The following is a 17799-nucleotide window of genomic DNA, read 5'->3' as shown; positions in this document are numbered from 1 at the left end:
GTCCTGCCACAGATGCCAGCCTGAGTCTCATGGGCAGACACCACGAGGCAAACCCTCACTATGGGGCGTTTGTTCCACCAAACTGGCCTGTACTCTTCACACACGTCAGGGGTCATGAGAGACCAAGACGAAAGAGCTCCCAGGTTAAAGGAGATTGAAGAGACAGAACAAATGCACACGTGAGATCCCGGGCTGGATCCTAGATTTCAGCTGTGCGAAAGGACCTTAGGGGGACAGCTGACAGATTTGAACAGGGTCTGCAGGTTAGAAACGAGCCCTGCGTCAACGTTAGTTGTACCGCGGTTACATCAGAGCACATCCTCTTTCTTAGGGGAAAACACTCAGGTGTTTAGGGGTTAAGGGCATCGTGTCTGCAAATGACGCTCAAATGGTTCGCAGGAACACGTGGTCAGTCGTATCTGGGAAATCTGGGTAAGGGTGTGAGAGAATTCTCTGTACCGCTTTTGCCACTCTCCCGCGGCACACGGCACAGAGCCACACTGCAGCTGACACGATGGAGTCCCCCCAGGGCCTGCTCACAGCAGGGGCCACTCTGGTCTCAGAGTGGAAACATCTGACTTCACGCCTTTCTGAAAGCCTGTGAGCCTCGAAGGGATCCCGCTATCTCCCCCTCCGGGGTCTCCCAGCAGCACTGAATCCTCTGCACCACCTTCCACCTTCGGACAGCGCCACCCCACCCCACGCCCTGCCCCCAGGGAAAGGCTTTCCCAGTAGAGCAGCAGGGAGCAGGCAGGCCTGGAGGTCAAAGGCACACACAGCAGACACACCAGGGAGCAGGGAGGGACACGAATCTCCCTCTCGGCCTGGGCACCAGATGCTTGCTCTGCTCAGAGCTGCAGGCTGGATCTTAACCGCCTGGAGGCCAAGGAGGAAGCGCCCAAAACACCAATCACATAGGGTCAAGTCAAGAAAAGGCAACGTGTCCTCCAGGACAGGTGCAGGGGCAGAACAGTAGGCGCAAGTGGCTAATAAACTGTTAACAGTCCCACCTCACCAGAAATCACCACATTCAAAAGAGAACAGGCAGGTGCTGCTTTGGCCTATGAACAGAGCTGTGAATAAGCAGACTGCATGCTGCTAAGGCCTAAGGCGGGTGGAAGGGGCAGACCCGCAGGCGTGGTCTGGATGTTGGGGCAGTTCTCCGGAAAGGAGTTTGCAAAACCTATCAAAAGCCTTTAAAATATTTATGCCCCTTGGCCAGGTCATTACCAATCTAGGAATCCAACTCAAAGAAATATTCTAAAATGGGAACCAAGAAGGATGCAGAAAGATGTTCAAATCAGCATTATTTACAATAGCAAATGATTAGAAGTCACTTAAATCACCAACACTGGAGCATCAATACACACATTACACAACCATTAAAATGACTCCACAGTTTCGATGACATGGGACATGCTTATAATATCCTTTATAAGACGATAAATAATACGATCCCATTAATGATTTTTTGTTGGTGGTGGTGGGTTTTTCTTTCTTTCTTTCTTTCTTTTTTTTTTTTTTTTTTGGCCACACCAGCAGCATATGGAAGTTTCTGGGCCAGGGGCTGAATCCAAGTTGCAGCTGCAACCTGTGCCACAGCAGCAGCAATGCTGGAACCTTAAACCACTGCACTGGTCAGAGATCGAACCTGTGCCTCAGCCGCGACCTGAGGCGTTGCAGAGACAACCTGGGTCCTTAACCAGCTGCACCACAGCAGAAACTCCATCATTAATGTTTTTTAAGGCCAGGAAAATACCTGGCAGGTCTCCGTTATTCACTAGGTTCTAGAATTGGTGAGGTGTTGCTTTTTCCTTCTTTACGTTTCTCCAGGCAGTCTACATTTTTGCCATTGGAGATTATTATTTATAAGAAAAAAAATGAAAAAATACACAGGGGAGGAGGAAGACCTTTGTACAGAAGTGCCAAGAGGAGGTCCTTCCTGAATAGTCTCCCTGGGTGACTGGACTGGATTTGTCCTGCTTTCAGTGGGACTGGACTTCCAGGAGGCTCACACCCCACACACAGCAGGGTCCCCTCACTGTCCTCCCCCATTGCCCCAGGTGAGCCTCCTACAGGTCCTCCTCACCTGTCCACAGGTGAGCAGCTTCCCAGAGACCCTCCATCCTCTGGCGATGTTTCAGCTATTCCCAGGGAGGTGAGCTCCTTCCTCCCACTTGGGTGCAGGTGCCCCTGTGGATTCCTTGGCACTTATGCGCTGTCTTGTGGGTAAACAGAGCGTTTCTGTCCCCACCCCCATCACGCACACTCCTCAGTCCCTCTTCCAGATAAAGAGAGAGATCCCCAGAGGTTATGCTCACAGGGTGGTACCAACTGCCTCGCTAGCTCAGTCAGGAAACAAGGAGTCTGAATTATCCGCTGCCCAGCCTTAGAGACTCACACTTCATTTCTGCATTTGACCCTCACACATGCTCTGGACAGCAAGGGCTTCCTTGGCATCCCACCTTATAAACCAAGAACCCGGGATCTGGGCACTGGAGGGGGCTCTGAATCCCCTGCAGAGGGAAGCAAATGCCAGCCTGGACTTAAGGCCTGAACAGACCCTAGGGGGCAGGAGCTGAGCAGATGTTTAAAGGAGGAGAAAGGTCACGGTCCTTGGCTGAAGTCTGAGCAATGGGGAAAGTGGGCCAGAGGCAGCCTCCTCCAACAGCTGCATGAACCCATAGTCAGCCGACCTGGGTCTGGCCCCGATCCACCTGCCCCCCAAGACCTGGGCACCTGAGGCCTCCCTTCCTCCTCTGCAAAAGTGGTAACAGTAACACCACCCCCGGCCTCAGCAGGTTGTCCTGGGGAATCACTGAGCAGGAGCCCTGAGCACCAGGCCCGGGCCTGGCTGTGGGCTGCCCTGATCACCTTCCACTGGCTTTCCTCCCAGAAGAGCGAGGGATGCAAGAAGGAAGCCCGCATCCTACAGCCACACACAATCCCCTGCTCTGGAGCCCACCCCTGCACAGCTCTCACTCCCACCCAAACCACCAAAACACCCCCACCCCGCCTCTGCCCAGTGACTTGCACAGGATAAGGACCTGCGCGTGCGCACACGGAGAGCAGATCACGCCTTCGGGCAGAGAGACCCCCGGGCAACAAGCGAGAGCCCCTAGAGCACTCACCCTGCACCAGCCAGCCCCAGAGCTGCTTCTGACCAGGGAGACCGTCGGCTGCTCACTGGCCCAGGACACAAAGTTCTCTGGCCCCAGACTGCTGGAGGCTGGGGTGGCTGCCAAGGCGGAAACCGGGGGAAGGGGCGCCCGGGAGTGGGCCCAGAGGCCTGGGAGAGCAGGGGAGGCAGGGAGGTTGGGTCACGCAGGCAGCAGGAGGTTCACAGCCCAAAGTCTGCTCCCTGACCCCCAAGGACCGGAAGGATGGCGCAGGAGATGTTCTGAGGCAGGACGCCAGACTAACTGCTGCCACTAGAGGTGAAAGGCAGGGAGATGTCAGCCAGCAGGCAGAATGGGGTCTCAGGGATGACACAGCACAGGTCACACCGCCCCTCAGAGCCTAGACACCGCTGCAGCTCAGTTCCTGGCTTAGTCACATGGCCCCACCCCCACCCGACCCCCCAATGCCAGGCTTGAGACTCGCGGACACAAAGGCAAATAAAAATACTGCCTCCTTCCCCTGCCCCCGGCACACAGCTCCATCCTACTCAGAACTTGGTTAGGCCAACACCTAGCCTTCCCCTTGGCAAACTGCACTCTCCTCCCGGACCCGAAACCCAGGGGTTCGGCTGCCTGGTGCTGCCCAAGGCCTTTCTGGAATCAACTTCGGCTGGGAGAAAACCTGCAGGGCGACGTGGGCCTCCTCATAGCAGCCTCGATTCCAGGAAGCAGGACCTTGAGGGTCGTGTGTGTGTGTGTGTGTGTGTGTGTGTGTGTGTGCGCGCGCGCGCGCGATGCACCACTGTGGGTGTGTGGAGTTTGAGGGGTCTGGGGTGGCCCAATGTGGGGAGCTGAGTGGGGAGACTCCGCCTGTGGAGGCAGCGGCAGGAAGCTGCACGGCTGGAGGCACCCAACGAGCCCGCTTGCAGAAGCCAAGTGCCTGAGGCATGCACAGCGGGGAAGGCCTTTCCTGCCACCCTCTGAGAGGGGCACATGGCCCTGCAATCAAGCTCTGGCATCTGGGAGTGACCTGGGGGCCAGCCTCTCTCCTCACAGGGCCACCTGCCTAGAGCACTGGCCTGCCCTGGAGCACCTGCATCTTTGTCACACTCCTGGGCAGAGCACAGGCCATGGCACTGGTCACAGGAAAGCAGAGGCCAGGCACCCACCATGGGGCACACTGCGCCCTGCTTTTAGGTTTGGGGTCAGTGGATGGTAACCCAGAAGTCCTCAAGGTCATTGACAGTTTGCCTGGCAATATTCCTTAAAAACTCTAAGCCCCTGGTTAACTAAACCTGGAGTCTTGGGAAGCCCTGGTGTTCTCCCCAGGGCGGAACAAGGCTTCGGCGAGGGCGGCTGCTCTGCGGACGGGGCACCCTCACCAGCAGGGTCTCCATGGAGGAGAAGCTCCTCAGAGGCAGCCGGGGCGCAGCGGGCCTCTGGTCACCTGCCTCAGGGACACCCACATGGCCTCACTCGGTGCCGGTGATACACGTGAGCAAAAATCTCCTTTTCTGACCTCAGACATGAGAGAATGATGAGCAAGAGAAAAGCATCTGCCATCCTGGAAGATCCCTCACTGGTTTCCTCCCCGGAGAGCTGATGGGCAGAGAGACCCGTCTGCTATTTTTGCAAATGCCAGCTGACAGATCCCTTCCCTTGGCCTCGGGTTGTGCGTTAGAGACAGGGAGTAAGACGGCTTTGACTCTCACTTGGGACGTGTAAACAACGGCTGGCAGCAAGAACGAGGCACAGTGAGGCGGGGGGGTGTCAGGAACACCTGTTTCTCCCCCACTGCCTCTCAGCGTGACTCCGCAGACAGCCTCCTTCTCTTCCAGCTTCGAGTCCCCCACACTGGATCCATTCTCCTTCCAGAAGGTGACGGTAGAGGCAGGAGAGGGGCCAATGATGACCTGGGGCATGGGGCAGGGAGCTCTTGACATCATCTGCCCATCCCTGTGACCTGTGCCACCCCGGGGGCTTCTACAACATCAAGCTTCTTCTCACCAAGCTCCACTCTGTGCCAGGCTGATGCCAGCAGGTGAGGACACAGTAGGGACCAGCATACCCAGCATAGTCCCTACTACTCTTTCCCTGGCACTGGGCTCCACAGGTACTACCTCAGGTAACCCCCACAACTACTCTCTCCCTATAACAGAAGGAACCAGGTATCGTGGGATCAGGTCACACTCCAGGTGACCCAGCAGGACCAGTGTGGATGCCTCCCTTAGGGCAGGAGCTCTGACCCACTAGGCCAGGGGGTGTCGCCTCCTAACTAAAGGAGCAGTTGTGTCTTCCATCAGAAGCACAGCACTGACAGGCACCTAGGAACCAAAAGAGACGACCCCCAAACCCCACCCCTGATAAGCACTGCATCACTGCCTGAACTCTAGCAGGGCCACCAGTGGTGCTTGGCACTTCCCACCGGAGAGCAGGCCAATGGTGGTGGCAGTCATGGGTCCCTGATGCCCTGGGGCAGCTTTAACTTATCCAATAAATCATGAAATATCATTAGAAGTCCCACTACTTTAGACCTAAACTACATCTTTCAGGCTGCCTCCTGCAACCAGGAACAGCACAAAACTCTGTCGTCAAGCCATCACCGTCCACATTTTGGTCCAGACAGTATGGCCACTGGGCTGAGGGTAGATGTGCGCTCAGCCAGAGCAGTCGGCTGGGATCAGCGTGGGCGGCCACCTTCATGGCTGCTGCAGCCAAGCATCAGGCTCTGGAATGTTCCTTTGAGGACTTGCATGGCTTCCACCCTAAGTATCCCTGTTCTTCAAACAGCATCTCCTGCAGACTCGGAGGGCAACCATGGGCAGGAGCCACAGAGGAAAGGGAAGCCATGGTCCTGCTTCAGGGGTGGTCGGCTGATGTGTCAGTTTAGGAAGCCCAAGCACTGAACTGCCCACCCCCCGTCCCCACGTCCCTCAGCACATCCATCTCACATGCGTGCTGGGGAGGAGCCAGAGGGGGCGAGAGAGGAGAGGGGACTTGGAAACAGGCCCCCGGAGCTCCAGGTTAACCAACGAGGCTCCTATGCATCTGCTTCCTGCTGCCAGCCCAACACTAGCACCCAGCAGGCTCAACACGCTGCCCCCAGCCGGCCTGGGCAGCCGCCAGCAAAAGCAGGTCAGAACTGGAGAGAAAGAATTCTTGGTGGAGGACTCCACGCTGCGGCGGAAGGGAGCCTCTGATGGAGGGGGCCGATCTCCGGCAGCCTTCCTTCCAGGCAACTCTGCTCGGTCCTACACGTGTCCCATGGGGGCCCCAGGGCTGGTGGCCAAGGGGGAGAGAAGAAAGAGACCCCACCTGACTTCAGGGCTGCAACGGCTGCTATCAAAGCACCCGAGAGAACAGACGGAGGCTGAGATTTCTGAGTAGGGGGAGCCGAAGGGAGAAACGAGCAACAATGAAGAAGAAAGGAGGGCGAGAATACCGAAGGCAGGGCAGAAGCAGCGCGACGCTCCCACCCTGAGCGGCGTCGTGGCTCCGCATCGCCCCTGGCAACCCTCAGTTTAAGGCGGCAGGTGGCGGGGAGGGGGTGGGACAGCGGCAAGCGGGGCAACTGGCGCTGCGTGGGCTGAGGGGACGTGTGGACTGGGACGCGGAGGAGGCTCAGAGAAAGACGCTGGAGGGCTGATCGGGGTCTGCAGGGGGAGAGGCAGGACGGGGTGGCCCGGGGTGAGTGGTCAGCAGCCCTGCAGCGGCTGCCGGGTCCCAGCCGCCTGAGGGCAGGGAGACTTGCAGGGCAAACACTGCCCCCTGGTGCAAAAGGAGCGCTACTGCTGGTAGCCAGGCACTGGGGAACAGTCACTGTGGGAAGGCCGCTGGCCCTCCTTCCTCGGCCTCCTGCAGAACTCGCTCAAGAAGGCTTGCCTGGACACCCCCACCTCCCCGGCCAGCTCGGATACCCTCCCTCAGGCAGCCGTTTATCTTTAGCACAGCTCTGCTCCGTGCCCTTATCCTTGCCACATGCCAAGGGGGTTCTCGGTGAGGTCGTGCCTGTGTCCTCCGGAAGGACCACGTAATGCTGCCCTGATTCCTGGACCAGTCTCACCAGACACTGAGGGCCTTGGGGACAGGATTCTCGGTCTCTTTTGTCCCGTCTCCCTTGTACTCTGCACAGTGCCCGGCAGGGAAATTAGATGTCTGGGGAAGGAAGGAAGGAATGAATGAGGATGCCAGGCCCCATAAGCTTGCAGAGGAGAGTCCAGAAATACTGTGGGCAAATAGGCACGGCTCCGCCTAGAAGCAGCATGCACAAGCTAGTGGGACATAGAAATGTCCCTTACACAGAGGTTAGAGCCCAAGGTGTTGCCAAGGAAGGTCAAAGGGCAAAGTCAGCAAAAAATACCTCCTAGACTGAGGGTGGGAACCAGGACAGCATTTCAGGGCTAAGAGGGGTGAAGGCACTAAAGCTTCAATTCTAACCATGGCTGGATGACGCTTTGCAGGGAGGCAGAAGCCAAAACATGGCAGGCATGCAGGTGGTCCAGAAAGTTCCCTGACACCTTCGTGGCACACCCACTCCAGCTGGAGGGTCATGGAGGACCTCACCCCAATGTGTTCACGCAAGTCACCCTAGTTCAAGGTGGTAGGAGAGCGGACTCTAGCGTATGGACTGAATTTTGTTCCCCCAAAGCTATGTAGGGGTCCCAACCCCCAGGAGCTCAGAGTGTGACTTGAGTTGGAAATAAGGTCTTTACCGAAGTGATTGGTGAAATACGGCCACTCGTCCAATATGCTTGGTGTCTTATAAAAAGGGGAGATTTGAGCGGAGATAGACACGTACAGAGGGAAGACGACGTGGAGACACACAGGGAGAAGACACATGGACGATTCAAGACACGCCAGGACTGCTGGAGATGCCAGACGCTGGAGAGATAAGGAAGGCCCCTCCCCTGTCAGAGGGAGTGGGCTCTGCTAACACTGTGAGCTTGGACTTCTGGTCTGCAGGCTGTTGGTGTTATAAGCCACCCGGTTCTGACACTAGATGAGGCAGCCCTAGGAAACTAGATCCTCCTTCTCCACAAATGACCAGAGCCTGCAGAGACCCTAAAACCAGGGGCTGGGAGCACAGGGTGTCAAAAACAACACCTTCTCTCACCTGCTCAGCCTGAAGCAGGCCCTGGCGCCAGGGCCTTAGAGCACGGAGCTGTTTACAACTGCGATCAGCACCCCCTCTGGGGCAGGCTGAGTGGGTGGCAGCAAAAAAAGAAGCCGAGCATGTGAACGGGGCCAATGCCAGCACGTGGCTGGGTGGAGCGCAGGCAGAGTCAGCAGGAAGACCTCCTAAAGAGGGCCACCAGGGATGAATCAAAGGACAGCGAGAAAGCAGGGAGGCGGCTCGGGCATGGAGGCAGCTGGAGCAAAGGCAAAGGAACAGAGAGCCTGGCAAATGTCCACTGAGGCCAGAGGCAGTGAGTGAAGTTGCTCAGGAGGCGGCCGAGGCCGGACATCATGACTGGGCCACGAGCCTGCACGCACAGACCCAAGAAACCAGGCGGGGGAGGAGGGCCTGCCATTTGCAGGGACCTCTCTGGCTGTTCTGAGGAAGCTGAATTTGAGGAGGAAAGGCTAGAGGTGGAAGAAAAGCAAGGAAGATGCTCTGATGCAGGACGAGCCACACCCCAGAGGCATCACCTCCAGCCCCCGTCAGATGAGGGGTAAAGAGGCCGCAGGTTAAGGGTGACGCTTGGCTCCTGTTTTTTGTTGTTGTTGCTGTTTTGTTCATTTGCTTGCTTTTTAGGGCCACACCCACACCCATATTGAAGTTCCCAGCTAGGGGCCGAATTGGAGCTGCAGCTGCCGGCCTACACCACAGCCACAGCCCCAGCAATGTGGGATGGGATCCCAGCCACATCTGCGAACTACAGCACAGCTCAGGGCAACGCTGGATCCCTGACCCACTGAGCGAGGCTGGGGATTGAACCCGCATCCTCATGGATGCTAGTCAGATTCATTTCCGCTGCACCACAATGGGACCTTTTATTTATTTATTTATTTACTTTTATCTTTTTAGAGCTGCACCTGAGGTATATGGAGGTTCACAGGCTAGGGGTCCAATCAGAGCTGCAGCTGCCAGCCTACACCACAGCCACAGCAACATGGGATCCAAGCCACATCTTCGACCTACACCACAGCTCACGGCAATGCTGGATCCTTAACCCACTGAGCAAGGCCAAGGATCAAACCCGCATCCTCATGGATATTAGGCGGATTCGTTTCTACTGCACCACTTAGGGCAACTCCCTCAACGGGAACTTCCTAGCTCCTGTTTCAAGGGACAGGGTGAGCACCGGTGACCCCAACACAGAAGCCAGTGTAGGTAGTGGTGACACTGATGAGCCTGAAGTAACTGCAAACTATCCGGCTGGGGAGGCCAAACAGGCTGCTGGACGTGAGTCTGAGGTCAAGGGAGCCCTCTGAGCAGGAGAGGGAGGTCTGGGGAGATGAGAACAGGAGGGGCAGATATGACAGCCAGAAATGCCACCCCCACCCGGATGAGCAGAGGGGCACATGCGGGGCCCAGCCAAGTGGTGGGCATGTGGGAGAGCGAGGGTTCCCAGGGGTGTTCAGTGTCTAAGGCACCAGAATTAAAAAAAAAAAAAAAGGTGTGGGATTTGGCAGCAGAGGGCTCACTGGTGGTGGCCTCAGCAGTGGCTCAGAATGGGCGGATGTAAAAGTGAGTTACTGAGAGGCAAGGTCTCTACTGCAAACTCCCCAGTGTCTGGACAAAGACGTTATGTTGTTTTTGTTTTTTCTTTTATGGCTGCACCTGCAGCGTATGGAAATTTCCAGGTCAGGGATCGAATCCAAGCCAGAGCTGTGACCTACGCCACAGCTGCAGCAGTGTTGGATCCCTTAACCCACTGGGCCAGGGATCAAACGTGTACCTCCACAAAGACAAGCTGGACTCTTAACCCACTGTGCCACAGCAGAAACTCCAAGAATGTTTAAGAGGAAAAATGCAGGATGGGTTAGAGGGGACTAGGAGCAAGGGACTCTCTTTCCCCTTTTCTTTCTCTCTCTCTCTCTCTCTTTCCTTCCTTTATGAAACATTTGAAAAATACAGACAGTACAGCTAGCAATGTAAGACCCATAAAGCCGGGAGTCACGGCACTGACGTATCTGCCTCACATGCGATGGTGAGAACTAGGTCGGGAAATGTATGGACCGAACATAGAGGTTTATTTCTGCCCTTCTGAAATCCCACTGAGACATCGTAAAAGGATCTTTTTTTAAAAAAAAAGCACAAACCCTCAAGGACAAAGAATGGGAAAGTCATCAGTAGCAGCTGCAAGGCCCACAAACTGGCCAACGCACAGCCTGTGGACAAGTAGCAAGGTCAAGGGTGGAGAGCAGCATGCAAGGGCCACGGAGCAAGCGAATTCAAGCTGAAGGCTCTGGGAGGTTCGGCACTTGGTGGGCCGGGTGTCTACACGACAGGGCTGCAAACAGAAGTCTGGTTACAGTCTAAAGGCAGGAGAGCCCCAGACCTGTCTCCCTGTCACATCCCAGAACAAGAGGAACAGGGAACAGCCTCAGTCTCGCAAAGGCCAGTGGATTCACTTGCTGAATTCCTGCAGCAACCCCTGCGACAATTCACCTGCCTCCCAGGTCTCAGTTCCCAGCCATGGAAACGGAGCCTCAGGCAGGACAGATGGAGTCACGTGTCCACAAGGGTGCACTGCCAGGGAGCATCAGAGCCGATGGAAGGGTCATGGGCATCCAGGGCCCTGCTCTTGACCGCCAGGCACTGGCACCTTTCAGGTGATGAGAGGCTGGGTGCCCGGAAAGGCTCCAGTATGGCCTTGAGGCCCAGCCCGGGGAGAGGTCACAGCCAGAACCCCGGACAGCGGGCGGCGAAGCCCTCGGCTTTCATGAACTGGTTCCCAGACTGATCGCCAGGGAGCACCCTGAGGACTGCTCTCTAGGAAACCACGCGCCCAGGACGGATGTCCTGCGGCCACTGACGCAGAGTGGGCGCCTGAAGAAAGAGGTAGCCTGCAGCCCCCTTTCAGAGGGGGAGGACAACTGGTCCACAAGCCCCGTGGTGCCCAGTCGGGCCTTGGTGCCAGCCCTCTGTACAAAGGGATGGCCAAAGTCACCAGATGTTTGAGGAAAGAGCCAAAAAATTCACCAAAACAAACCGGGAATAAAAACACAGACCTCTGAGGAGAGAGTAATGTAGAGAGCAGATACTTAGGGGGAAAAGCTATAATTAATCTCCGAGAAGAGAAGCTATTGCATGGAGAGGCGGCAGCTATTTTAAAAAGGCAACGAGAAAGATCTCTAGGGAATTAAAAATAGCATCGCAGACATTTTAAAACATAATAAATAGAAGAATTAGAAGACAGTTGAGGACCTCACCCAGAGAGTGTAACAAAAAAACTGACATACAGTAGATAGAAGAAAAGGTAACGAAATCAGAGATGAGTCCAGGGAGCCCAGCACCCCCCCCCGCCCCCGGGGGGGAGCAGGGCAGCATCATCCAACAGCACCCCCTGGAGCTGGGGACATGCCCTGGTGCTTGTGAGGAGCCTGAGACCCCAGCATGAGCCCAAAATTCCCACGCACAAGCCCTACGTCCCTCCCCCAAGTGAGATCGGAGGATCCCTTTAGCTTCCTGTATTTGCTCCGTTCCAGAGCTACTGTGTCAAATTCCTACAGAGTTGGTGGCGTAAAACAACTGTCTTCTCTCAGAAGTTCAGCGTCAGTTTCCCTGGGCCTCCTGGAAGCTGCAGGGGAGCAAGAGTCTTTCCTTGCTTCCTCCAGCTTCCAGTGCCGCCTCTGCTTGTGGCCCCTAGTCTCCGCCTCTGAACCGCAGGGTGTGTCTCACCGCCTGCCTCTCTCTTCTGGGGACGCCTGCGATGGCATTTAGGGCCCCAGATCATCCACATCATCTCCCCGCGCCAAGATCCTTAACTCCGTCACACCTGCAAAGACCTTTTCCCTGAGAAGGTGACACTCACAGGTGCCAGGGTGAGGACCTGGATGTCTGTGGGGGCCAGCACTCAGCCCACTGCCCTCCCGAGGAGAAGGCAGAGGTCACAGCCACACGGAGCCTCCTTTGAGGGAAATGCTTGCCAATCTAGAATTCTCTACCCGGTTACACTAGCAGTCAAATTTGGGCAAAATAAAGGTATTTTCAGACATGGTTGGCCTTAAAGTTTACAATCCAAGTGTGTGTTTGCCCTGGAAGCCGGGGGAGGAGCACTGACAAACGGGGAAGTAAATAAACCAAGACTGAGGCGCCCGGGAGACCAGCACGGAGGGAATGTGGGGAGTCCTCAGGGGAGGAGAAAGGCCGTGAGAACCAGAACCGCTGCTCCAGACAACAGCACAGGCCAGAAAGGTCCCGGGCGGGGCCCAGGGGGCAGGGGCGGGGGGGTCCAAACAAAAACCCCAAAAGGCTGGACTGCCTGATGTCTCTGAAAGAACAGGGAGGAGATGGGAGTTTATAGTTCATCTGGGGATGAAGGAATGGGATGAACAGTAATTCCAGGAAACGGAGAGATTCCACAGGAAAATGTTATCATGTAGACACTGGGTGTTCTCAGCTGTGAGTATTTACCTGATTTTCATAATGTAAAAACTGAAAATGTACTTTTAAAAGGTTACATAACCACACGAGAAGGAGGGATGCAGGGAAGGCAGGTACACATCTGGGCTGGGGGTACAAGTGAGCTAAAGCTTCTGAAGGAGGAGAAAGGCTGCTGGGAGTTAAAGAGATGGAGTGGCCCTGGGAAGGAGGCTCCAAGGCTCAGGTGAACGACTGACCTTGAACTGGACCAAGAGCACCTCCTTCCTCTGAGATCGAGGTGCCAGCACCGGGCCCCAGGCAGCTGCGAGGATGGAGCTGGTTGGGAACCATGTATCACTGGAGGCCCTGACCCAGCCAAGGGTGGAAATGACCAGTAGCTTTTGTGCTCCAGTGAGAAGCACAGGGGAGAGGCAGCAGCCCAGGGAAGACAGATCCCCAGACACAGCTTCCTGTTCACACCCGAAGTCCTTGTTAGCCAGGCCGCTATGAGAAGCAGAATGAGACTAAGCTTTAAGAGAAATATCTGGCCAGATCAGCAAAAGATACAGATTAGACAAAGCAATGGCATGTCCCTCTGAGGGGTTAAAGAATCTAGACAGCTTTCTGAATGGTTTGGTTTATGTCAAGTGAGTCTTCTGAAATAGCAAAATAGTAGACTGATTGCAGGAGATTTCTTAAATATCTGTTGTGCTCTACCTATATCTTGGCACATTCCTGTGAAGTTTTTTTTTTAACATTCTTTCTTTAGAGGAGAAAAGCAAAAGTTAGAAATGTTTGGAATTTAGATATTAAGTATATTTCATTTTAAAATGCACCATGAATCATAGCAGCACTATTCACAATAGCTAAGACATGGAAACAACCTAAATGTCCATCAATGGACTGGATTAATTAGATGTGGTACATATACACGATGGAATATTACACAGCCATAAAAAAGAATGACGTGGTGACATTTGAAGCAACATGGACGGACCTAGAGATTATCCCACTAAGTGATCTAAGTCAGAAAGAGAAAGACAAATACCATATGATATCACTTATATGTGCAATCTAAAACATGGCACAAATGAACCTATGTACAAAACAGAAACAGACTCACAGAAAAAGAGAACAGACTTGTGGTTGTGGAGGGGTGTAAGGGACAGGTAGAGAGGGACTGAGAGTTTGGGATTAGCAGATACAAACTATTATGTATAGAATGGATAAATACTAAGGTCCTACTGTATAGCACAGGGAACCATATTCAATATCCTGTGATACACCATAGTGGAAAAGAGTATTATTTCTGTATATATATATATATAAAACTGAGTCACTTTCCGGTATAGCAGAAATTAACACAACGTTGTAAATCAACTATACTTTAACAACAGAAAAATTTTAAATGTACCATGAATCAGAGATTTGTAGCTCTCAGCACCACCTGGCCAGAGAAATGAGAGCAGCAAGACCAATAACTTATCTCTTCCTGGCACCCAACTTTCTTCTCAACCAAGATAAAGCTGCTGAGCCAGGACCACCAGATTCGGCCAGTTAAAATGCCAACTGTTCAGCCAGGATCTGAATTTCAGATAAACCGCATTTTTAAAAATGTATAAGTATGTCCCGTGCAATATTTGGAGGATACTTATACGACTAAATTATTGGTTTATCTGAAATTTACATTTAACTAGCCATCCTATATCTTATGTGGCAGCCCCATTGCACCAGCAGTGCTGAGGCCCTGACTAGCTCTTAGGAGAAAAAAATACATGAAGAGAATTCCTGGAGTTCCCTTGTGGCGCAGAGGGTTAAGGATGCAGTGCTGTGGCTTGATCCCTGTGGGTTCGATCCCTGGCCTGGGAACTTTCACATGACACAGGTGCAGTGCAAAACAACCCCCCGCCCCCCCAAAAAAACCCCACAAAATTCTAAAGAGAAAGAGGCAGCGAGGGAGAGAGAATTCCTAGATATTAACATCTCGAGGCAAGGATAACACAGTGAACCCCCAGGGGTCCCACTGCCTGGGTTCCAATCAGGGCTCTCAGCTGCTCACCTCCAGGCCTCAATTCCTTCAGCTGTAAAACCAGGGATGGTAACAGCAGTGTACACAGGTCTGCTGAAAGATCAAATGAGTTAATACATATGCAAAGTGCTCAGAAGAGTGTCGGGCACAAAGTCAGTCTTTTTTTTTTTTTGTCTTTTGTTTGTTGTTGTTGTTATTGTTGTTGCTATTTCTTGGGCTGCTCCCGCGGCATATGGAGGTTCCCAGGCTAGGGGTTGAATTGGAGCTGCAGCCGCCGGCCTACGCCAGAGCCACAGCAACGCGGGATCCGAGCCGCGTCTGCAACCTACACCACAGCTCACGGCAACGCCGGATCCTTAACCCACCGAGCAAGGGCAGGGACCGAACCCGCAACCTCATGGTTCCTAGTCGGATTCGTTAACCACTGCGCCATGACGGGAACTCCACAAAGTCAGTCTTTATCACGATTTTTTTTTCTTTTTAGGGCCGCACCTGCAGCATATGGAAGCTCCCCAGACTAGGGGTCAAATCGGAGCTGAACCAGCCTACGCCACAGCCACAGTGACGCAGAATCTAAGCCGCATCTGTGACCTACGCTGCACCTTACGGCGACACCTGGTTCTTAACCCATTGAGCGAGGCCAGGGATTGAACCCGCATTCTCACAGACAGTATGTTGGGTTCTTAACCTTCTGAGCCACAACGGGAACTCCAATCAGCCATTAATATGAATGTCAGCTTTGGGCATCAGCAATGCAGAGGCTGAACAGGGGACTGGCCCTGCCGCTGGTGGGTAGAGGTGGGCAGGGCTGGCTTGGGCATGAAGAACCTTGTTTGTAGAGAGGACATTTTGAAGTCCAACTTGACCCTCCTAGCTCCCTTAGTCAGAACAAGTCAGACAACCTAAGAAACGGGGTCCTCCTGGCCCCCAGCTCGCTCCCAGTCTTTCAACTCTGTCCCTTTCCAACCCTCTGCTCAGGGACATCAAGCTGGCAGCCTGAAATGGGCCACAGTGGGCGTCTGTGCAGAACAGGACTCAGCAGGTGCTACAGCCAGGCTCCTCCCTCATCTCCCTGGGAGCCATGGCAAAAGAACCCCTAGACGGCCCGGCATCTCACCTTGACCCGAGACAGGCGGAAACAGGGGCTGGGTGACTGGTGGCACCCCCTCTCTATTTTCCCTTTTGGCTACAAAACCCAAAGGGACCTCTGTGTCTTTCATAAAGGCCTGGTGTGCAGGGCACCTAATGCGGACAAAACACGAGCACGGCTAAGGGAGAAACGAATTGGAAGCCGTTTGGAAGCCGTCTCCACACGCAAGGCAATTCCGAGGCTGTTCTGCAACACTCCTGAACCAGGGAGGTATCAAAACAAAGATCCTTTGAACCACCTCATTTAACAAGGTGAAGATTAGTCCTTGTTTCTTAAGCGACTGATTTCCTCGACAACTTTTCTCTCTTTCTTAACCAGCATAGGCCTTTGCAGGTCAAAATGTGAGGATTTAAAATAACAGCTGTCGGATGTACCTGTCAAGTGTCTGTTCTGCAACAGAACGTGTTCCCCGCCCCCCAGACGACGGACACTCCCTCAAACCAACCAAATACCTCTTCCCACCTCCTACGCCCAGGGAACGAGGGCTTCAGTTTGGGGTTATCTCCCGCCCTTCCCTCTCCTCCTCCCACCATCCAGTCAAGAAGCCCCATCACTTCCAGTTCCGAAACCCCTCCATCCTTCCTTCATTTCCACCAAGCTACCCTAGCCGGTCCCTTCTTGCTCCCTGAACTAGTGTAAAAGCCTCCTAACCATTACCAACTGTAGCCACTGGTTAGCTTGAGCTACAAATCCACGCTCTATACTGGTGTCAGCATCCCAAATACAGGCATTATATCACTCTTTCTAAATTGAATTGAATTTTATTTTTAGGGCCACACCTGCAGCATATGGAAGTTCCCAGGCTAGGGGTCGAATCGGAGCTGCAGCTGAGGCCTATGCCACAGCCACAGCCACACAGGATCCCTAACCCACTGAGCGAGGGCAGGGATCCAACCAGCATCCTCACAGAGATGTCAGGTCCTTAACTCGCTGAGCCACAAGGGGAACTCCATCACCCTCCTTTTAAAAGCCGCCATAACCCCTACTGCCCACAGGTGAGAATCCCACCTCCCATCCCTAGTCCAACCTGCCTGTCACTCCCCGTAATTCCCAGCCTCCTGGATCCCACAACTCCAGTCAAACTGCCTCCTCCTTGCTCCTAAATGATCTGAACGTGTTCCGTCTCCCTCAGGGACCTCCCTCCACCGGGACACTCCCACCTAGAAAGCCCTTTGCCTGCTAGCTGCCTGTGCAAAACCTGCTCACGTCTGGGTTATGTGTCTATTTCTCCCTCCTGAAATCCCACCATACTTTAGTAAGAGGGGGTCTTTCTTGTTTCGTTTTAGCTGTAAGTCCTCAGAGGGGCCAGGACAGGAGACCGCAGCCTCTGGAAGCTGGAAGGCAGCTCGGGGTAACTGACCACTTGGCCCTACCTGGCAGTGGGGAAGGCTGATGGTCCACCGGCTTCACCTCGGGACCCAGGGGAGGCTAGGGCCTGGGATAGACAGGCTGACACGTACAATGGAAGCCGGATGAAAGCGTTTGAGAAGCAGTTAGATCCCTGGGTCCGCTCCCCTAGCTCATGCTGCAGGGGACGGCTCCCCTCCCCCTCTCCTGAAGAACAGGGGTTTGCTCTCTGGAGAGGGCGAAGCTCGGAGTCTGCACTGGGGGATGGGGGCACAGGCAAGGGTCAGGTCCCTTGCCAAAAACAGGAGAGGGAGTTAGGTGAGTCTATGTACCCTGCCCCCTTGCCCCACCCAGCTCCCAGTACCCCATCGGCCAGCCCTTCCCCTCCTCCTAGACCTGACCCAGTCCTGGAGGGAAGACCTCGGGGTATTGACCTCAGGGTCCCCCCCACAAACAGCACGCCTCATCACCCACCGTACAGCTCAGAACTGGACTCCCAGGTGGCTTTCGGCCCCTAGTAATGGTCAGCAGGCAACCAAAGATGACTGGGCAGTTGAAGACAGGACTCCTTCAAAGCTAGAGACCCAAGGAAAGCAGCAGCAAACAAAGCGATTTGGAGGAA

The 17799-nt window shown here is 54.3% G+C and overlaps 1 protein-coding gene across 4 annotated transcripts in view; it reads right to left on the bottom strand.

The window, feature by feature from the left end:
• Positions 1–17799, bottom strand: part of PC (pyruvate carboxylase) — a 105115-nt gene that overhangs the window by 24766 nt on the left and 62550 nt on the right. Inside the window, exon 1 of one of the 4 annotated variants that reach the window (XM_047775150.1) lies at positions 3132–3197. The exons of the other annotated variants lie outside the window; for them this stretch is intronic. The gene's annotated coding sequence lies outside the window, so the exon portion shown is untranslated. Of the gene's footprint in view, positions 1–3131; positions 3198–17799 lie in introns of those variants that run through there. 4 annotated transcript variants of the gene reach the window in all.

Source organism: Phacochoerus africanus, chromosome 4 (assembly GCF_016906955.1).
Source record: "Phacochoerus africanus isolate WHEZ1 chromosome 4, ROS_Pafr_v1, whole genome shotgun sequence".
In the NCBI taxonomy this organism is placed as follows: domain Eukaryota; kingdom Metazoa; phylum Chordata; class Mammalia; order Artiodactyla; family Suidae; genus Phacochoerus; species Phacochoerus africanus.
This window is presented reverse-complemented; position numbering and strand designations above follow the sequence as displayed.